The following is a 7,973-nucleotide window of genomic DNA, read 5'->3' as shown; positions in this document are numbered from 1 at the left end:
CAGACACTCTGAAATCATTATAGGATTATGTAGGAGAAACCCTAGGTCTCCTTGGCACAGGAGGAAATTTTCTTAATAGAGATCCAGAAACACAACAAATCAAAGAAAGGTTGGACAAACGGGATTGCATAAAATCTCCGAACTTCTGTATGGCAAAGGACATAGCTAACAAGATCAACAGAAAGCCCATGTATTGGGAGAAGATCTTCACTAGCCTTAAAACAGACAAGGGTCTCATATCTAAAATATACCTGGAACTCAAAAGATTAAATTCCCCAACAACAAACCTTCAAAGAAACAACTGCCCAATAAATAATTCTGCTAAAGACTTAAAGAGAAACTTCTTTGAAGAGGAAAGAAGGATGCCCAAAAGACACATGAAGAAATGCTCAAACTCCCTAGCCATAAAAGAAATGCAAATCAAAACAACATTGAGATAGCGCCTCACCCCAGTAAGAATGGCTATAATCAAGAACTCTAATAACAACAGCTGCTGGAGGGGTTGTGAACAGAAGGGAACCTTACTGCATTGTTGGTGGGTGTGTAAACTTGTTCATCTGCTTTTATCCAATTTTAGACAAGAGCACTTTCCATTGTCAGGACTAGCTGAAAAATCAAAACAGGCATATATCTTCCTATGTGACTGAGCTCAGCTGGAGGCTGGAATTTTTATTTCCCCAGAGATTTTCAAATAAATAACAAAAACACTAAAACAAAAAACCCACATTTAAAACTGGTACAAATTCGAAAACAGAACTAGAGAAGACAATAACCAAAGGCTGAGTTTATCCCTACCAGAACTCTGTGTCATTCTCACTCAGCAACCTGAATCCAGAGTCTGCTGAGTGAGCCTACCACTCTCAACCAGAACTTCCCTATCTCCAGAAACATACAACAGAGAACAATAAGGTCTCAGTGAATAGGGTGACATCTCATCAACCTTTATTGACCCAGGGGCCTTCCAAGGGGGAAGAGAAGTCCAAGTCATTTTGGGGCTAGGGAAATCAGTCGCTAGAGGCCATCCCCTCGGACTTGCAGATTCTCCCCCATACTCCGACCTCCCTGGGCCAAGGCCTAAGGCTAAGATAAACCTCAAATGACAAGCAGAACACTCAACACAAAGACACAACTTACAAAGGCATACTGCAGCTTTGTAAATTGCCAACCAAAAAGTGCCAGTCTACAGACTTATAGTTTCCCAAAAATGTCTGTCCTAAACAGCAATCTACCCAGAGGGGTCTAGGGACGTCTACTCACAGACCCCATTGGCAGTCTTATAGCGTGTCTACCAAGCCATCTTGCCAACCAGTGTATAGACCCCTCGGGAAACCAGAACTACAGATACAGAACCTGCTGGCAACCAAATATACAGGACAATGCCTTGACTTAAGAGCTGGGTTTTTTGCGATTCTGTGGTGGGGAGTCTAGAGGGTCCTATGAGGCAGTTTCCTGATGAGCCCCCAGAAATGTTGTATGGACTTGGGACCCCCAAAAACCACTGGAGACCATTACCAATGCGAACAACAAAAGAGTCGTTTATTTGCAAGCTTTAGCTTGGTCCCCCGCACACCAGGAAACCAGTGATTCTAAGAGTCCCCGAGTACAAAATCAGCACAGCTTTTATAGTATTAAACAAACAAGTTTAAGGAATTTCCACACAAATAGTTACATGATTATTTTGAGTCCACAATAACCACTCTGCCCTTTTTCTGAACTATTAGTATGTTTTGTTCGTCGAACACTTGGGCAACTGCTCTGCTTTCTTAAGGGTGGGCAGGGCTGGTGGCAGCCTGTGTTTTTTGTCTCTCTCTTGGGGTTACTCTGAGGACAGCCTTGCAAAAGATAGTGGGGTTAATCTCAAATTGGAGTTACTTTAGCTCTTAAGCCTGAATAAACCATACCATACCACATACAAAGCTCGGTAAAACATAGGTCTGGTTTACACTGTTGGACCAATAGGAGGGTATGTCTAGTGCTGTTGCAGGTGTGTCTTAAGGTGTGTGGAGTTTTTCATCCTGATGATCTTGAAATGATGAAATAGACTAACTACAGAATTACCTGGGCAGATACCTGCTGAGACCTATATCAAATCACAACTTAACAAAGAGCAATATTTACAATGAAATACATTGAACAACAAGACACCGCAACCAAAATTATTTTTTTCCTGAATCACTGTATTTTTTACACTATATATCTCATGTACAAGTTCCTCATTCCCTTCTGTCTCATTATGTTATATTTGTTTTGGTTTTGTTTTCAGAACCATGATATAAAAGGCCATTTCTTATATTTTTGTCTTCTAGTTTTCAGAAAGTCTGCAGTTAAATAGGTTTACGTTTCTTTTGTTAGAAAATGAAAAGCATATTGGGAGAGGTCTTCATGATAATTTTGTTATGATCTCAAATACGTTTTTATTTCTGGCATTTGACCTGTATAATCTCACTTTAAACTTTTCCAAAGGGCACTTTAGTGGAAGGAGGAAATTCAAAGTGGATTCTGGTAGAGAATTTCTGTTACTAAAATCTCTGGTACATAGTAAGGTAAGAAACTCAAAAATTATTCATTAGAGAGATGAGTTATAACTCATCTTTTTACACACTAATACTCTTTCCTCAACGAAACCAGAGGATTTAAAATAACTAATATTTTTTGGAGTTAATGGGCACAAATGTGCACGAATTTTCTAGAAATAAAATGATCACTCATGAAACCTTACTGATACTTCAAATAATGCTTTCCAATAAGGGGAATCACCTTCACATATTTTCACACAATATGTATCTGCCGGGTAACAGAACCCCAAACTAGACTAAGGCATCTAAGAGCTATCTAATTATTGTTCCCTTTATGCAATACTGCTTTCCTATCATATTGATTAGTATGAATTCTATGGCCAGTATAAAATCACATTTGTAATAAAAGTTACTAGATGGGACCTTCATGGATGAAAGAGGAGTGGGGTTTCTGATGGAGACCTGGCAGGTGGACTGATTTTCAGTGGAAAAAGGACTGGTCACTGGGGAGGAGGCTGTTTGGGGCAGAGCTTTGAGAAGAAAGAACAAGGTTACAAATGAGGAGGTTAGTTAGAGGAGGGGTGCAGGTAGAGCACTGTGAGCCCTTGTGGGATATGTAGGGTGAGGTTTCCCATCAGACAGGGCAGGAAATGGAGGCAAGAGGCTGACAGGAATGTGGAAAAATGAGGGTGAGGCTTTTCAGGGTCTGGCTTTGAGAGGGCATGGTAATACTAGGAAGAAGTGGGCTAGTAAGGGGTGGAGTTTCTGGTGGAGAATGGCAGGCCTTTGGGAAATGTATTAGGGTGGAGGTGGGGTTTCAGGTAGAGCAGAATATAGTCCCAATATATGGAGGTGTTTTTCAGAACCAGGGCTTTGTGAGAGCAGTGATAGGATCCAGTGCACTAGACTACTTGGGATGCAGTTCCTGTTGTAGCCAGTCACCACTTCGCAAAGAGGGGTAAGGTTGGGTGGGAATTTTAGTCTTGCAAGGCAGGACATGGACTTTGGACAGGTTTTCAGGTATGGCAAAGCAACCTTCCAAAAGGGACTATGGAGGGACAAGGATTTACAGTTGAGCCTGGTGAGGCTTCCAGGAGGCCAACTGGTGCCGTGGTTTCCAGTGGAGCAATGTGGGTGTCGAGAGATGGGATAATGTGGTGGGGGTTTTCTAGGCTTCCAGAAGGAGGTCAACTGGAGCAGTGGTTTCTAGTGGAGCAATGTGGGTGTCCAGAAATGGCATAGTGTGCTGGGGGTTTTCTAGTGGGTTTTTTCAGGAGCAGGGCAGTGTTTAGAGCCATGGGACTAGTTGGAGGAGGGGCTTTGAGAAGGAGTGGAAGGGCTGCAATGGTGTAGAATAATTATGGGACAGGAACCTGGTGTAGGAGGGTGTGGATCTGAGGGAGGAGCCAATAGGGGGTGGGTTTATCTGTGGAGCAAGGCAGGGCATTGAGAGAGTAGATGTGGGAGGTAGAGAGGGTTGTGTTGGAGCAGGGCTGGCTTTCCAGGCAGGAGATGGGCTGTGCAAGAAGCTCTGGCCAAGTGAGGGGGGGCTTCAAGGGCAGTTATAGGGGAGGTGAAGGGTTTTTGGTATAGCAGGATAAGCTTTGTGGGAAGAGATAGGTTCAGGGCTGTGTTTGAGAGGTTAGGCCACTTAGAAGTAGGCTAGTTATTGGCGGAGTTTCTGATGAAACCAAAAGGGGCTTGAGGGAGAACGCTGGTTGGGGTTGGGGTATGAAAGGGATGGGAGGAGCTTGGAGGTACTAGAATAGGGGAGCAATGGAACTATGAGGGACTAGAATAGTTAGGGGCGGGATATCTGGTGGATGAGGTGGGGATTTCAGGGAGGACCCTGATGTAGGCTGGGTTCTTGGTGCAATAAGTCGGGACATGGAAGGAGATATGGATGTGGCCTTGTTTCTGGTGGTGCAGAGCAGGAATTCCAGGAAAGGGTGGAGTGGAAGAGGGAATTCCCTATAACAGAGGAAGGCTTTCAGGAAGGAGTCTGGTTGCAGTCAGGCCTTTGAAAGTTTATAGCAGGTCTACCAGGAGGTACATTAGTTAAGGTTAGGCATTTTAAGAGGAAGCTGCCTGGAAGTGGGTTTCCAGTGGTTCCAGTCAAGTATTATGGGAAGGGGAAATAGGAAAGGGACAATACTTAGTAAAGAGTGAGGCTACAAAAAATAAACAGTTACCACTAATAAATATCATATAAGAACACCATTTTCTGTCAGTGTAGACTTATATAACTTTTATGTATGCGAGAGATACTGGATAAAGTAACCAAGTAATAATTCCTTCCTAGTGAAATTTTTCTTTATTCCAGTTGAGTGAAAATAAAACCACAGGTCAAATCAGCCTCATAGGCACAAAGTAGACTAAGCAAATGAAGGACTAGAATTGATTCCCAAGCACCAACATTAAAGACCACAAATAAAAGTTTAAAATGTCTCACTTGGTCATAATTGACAACATTGTCTTAAAGTTATGAATGAATAGAACTTTTACTTTGACCACTTTTGAAATCCTAAAACTAAGTAAATAGTAATGTTTTAACTTTATACAATGTTGGAAAGTATACTAAAATAATTAGGAAAACATAAAATTGTACACAGAATGTTCGTTCTCCAGTATCAATTCTAATCTAAAAGAATTAAAAACCAGAAAATTGTCATATAGTGAGTTTGCAGCATGGTTTCCTTTCTGTCATCAAAATGGTGACTTAAGCAATGTGTCTTTAGCACTGGATGCATTGATGTTAAAACATATCTAAGAATGTGAAACACTATTATAAAGACCCTGAAAATACTCAGAAGGATCTATGAAATGATGTTGGAATAAAATTAATGACTAATTATAGTAGGAATTGCTCTTCACTAGTTAGGCCTATAAATACTTTCCAGAAGAAAAGGCTAAATTGAAAAATAAACAGTGAAAAGAAAGCAGGCAAGCAGACCATGAAGTAAATATTATCCAATGAACAACATCTATTGAAGCTTGATTGCAATCTTCTTTTACCTAAGTTAGTTACTCACCTATGTTCTTATCTAATGTCAAATAACAAATTCATGAAAATGCAGTAATCATTTTCAAGACATTAGACTTTACAGAAAGAATTCAATGAATGTACTGCTAGAAAGTAAAGATAGATGTCTGAGCAAAAGAGTGAAAAAAATATCCCCAATCTCTGGCCCTCCACTGTGAGAAGGGTACAAGATGAACCACAAGGAGAATGGACAGAAGTAAAGTAGTGCATAACAGTAGTTCCCAAGATGCAAAGATGAATGTAAAAGAGAGAAAATCAACAAGATCATCACAGGACTTAGCATGGGAGAGTAGAGACAAGAACAGTGAAAATGCAAGGAGAATTACAAAGAATGCCCTTGCATATTTGGCAGAAGAGTGCATGGCATAGAGGTCTAAACTATGTGGAGGTATTGTAGGAAGCTACCTGTACTCATATGGTGCCACAAGAAGTGAAGAACTTGTATTTACAAGACATTGAATAATCATAAAGGTCTTGCTTCAGTAGTGCAGAGTTAAACCTTGATAAATTCTGTTTTGAAACATCTAACAAACTATAAAACCAAGACAAGAAGATTCAAATTGTATGTAAGTGACTTGACTGTTTGCAACAATAGAGTTCAAAAAATCAAATCACATAATGTGAATGCAAAAGCATAACATTATTAAGGTAATCTTTAAACAACACACATTTTATGGCAATAGTCCTGATTATAAATGATTTGTTTTCCTTACAGATTTTGGATGTACAAAATCAACAAAAAACAAAAACAAAACAAAGCAAAAGACAATAGAGGATACGAGTGCCTCATCCCTATTCCTAGTTAGTCACGAGCCTGAGATTGGAAGATCATGTTTCACAGATGGCTAGAGTAGCAATCAATGAAACATTTATGTTCAATTATTCAATCAAAGCAGAGTGAAACCTTGGTTCAAATAGTACAGACTCAGTCAGTCATGAGTGAAAAAACCAAGAAAGAGTTTGAGGCTCCGAGTCAAGTTTAATTACTGTGTGTGCATGCATGCATGCTCACACATGCATGCTCACACATGCGCGCACACACACACACACAGACACACACACACACACACACACACAAATGGAATGAGAGAGGAAGAGGGAGAGAGAAAAAAGGAATATTATGAGTTTAAGGACTATCCTAAGCATATATTAATTAATAAAATGAGGGAAATCATGGAACCTATGCTTCTTGGAATTTGGCTTCCTTCACATAATATGATAGTTTTCCAAATCTTTCCATTATTTTGTGAAAGGTGCTTTGTCATTCTTTCTGATAGAAGCATAAAATTCCATTGTGTATATACACCATATTTACTTGATCTATTCATCTATGGAGGGGCATTTTGATGGTTCTAAAAATGCTGCCAGAAACTTAGTTGTAGATTTAGTGTATTTTAGCTTGAGATCATATTGACAAATGCCCAGGAGTGGGATTGCTGGTTCCAGAGCTATGTACATTTGACCTTCCAAAATTATGCTAATTGAAATGAACTCCAAGACATAGAAAAAAATTCTTTTTTTTTTTTTTCAGATATCAACCTTGATGTCGGTAAAGTAGAGTATCTAGATCTTATTTTGTTTCATTTGTCTTTTGCCGTTGGTTTATCCCTGGCAATCTCTGTCTTGATTCTGGTACCTTCAACTTTGTATATACATTTATCTGATTTGGAGAAGGAAAGGGAAAAATTATAGTGATGAAAGAAGTACAAAGAGTGACCCATTGCAACAATGATATTCAAAAGACACTATATCGGAAGTGAACTTTACAACTTTGGGGTGGGTTGGAGGTGTGGGGGATGGGAAGTGATAGGAGAACAACAATGGAGTGGGTAACAATATTTAATAAGGAATGTACCTTACTCACTTAACTGTAACCACTCTGTACAGTATTTTTGAAATAAAATAAAATTTTAAAATTGAACCTATCCTAGAAAAAATATAGTTTTCAAAATAATACATCTGTCACAGTACTTGTGAGGGATTCGGAAGTCAAGCTGTTAGACTTGGCAAAGGATAGATTGGGAAGCTATCGCAAATAACAATCAAAAGGCTGAAAACTGTGCTCTGGAAAGGTCAGACAGTCAAGGGAAGACAGGGGTATGAGTTATCTCAAGAGTATTTAAGTTCGAGCTGTTGGACACTAAAATATTAAGATTTGGAGACAAGATGGATGTCTGTGTTATGGTTCTAATGACTATTACTCCCTTCTGATCTCTAACAATAAGGGATTCAATTATCACTATGTTTACAAACAATACCTCATGTTAATAGTTGTAACCACAAGCTAGATTGATGACTTAGTTTGTGGACATACCTATAGCCACTGACCACCCCCCTTGCAAGTGCCTGCCTTTTTTCTTGAAATTCTTCAGCCACTGGTGGTCTCATTTCTCATCGCCTGTTTGGGTGGGATT

Source organism: Dipodomys spectabilis, unplaced genomic scaffold, assembly GCF_019054845.1.
Source record: "Dipodomys spectabilis isolate Male_0828 unplaced genomic scaffold, ASM1905484v1 ptg000558l, whole genome shotgun sequence".
NCBI lineage: Eukaryota > Metazoa > Chordata > Mammalia > Rodentia > Heteromyidae > Dipodomys > Dipodomys spectabilis.
Note: the sequence above shows the minus strand (reverse complement) of the source record.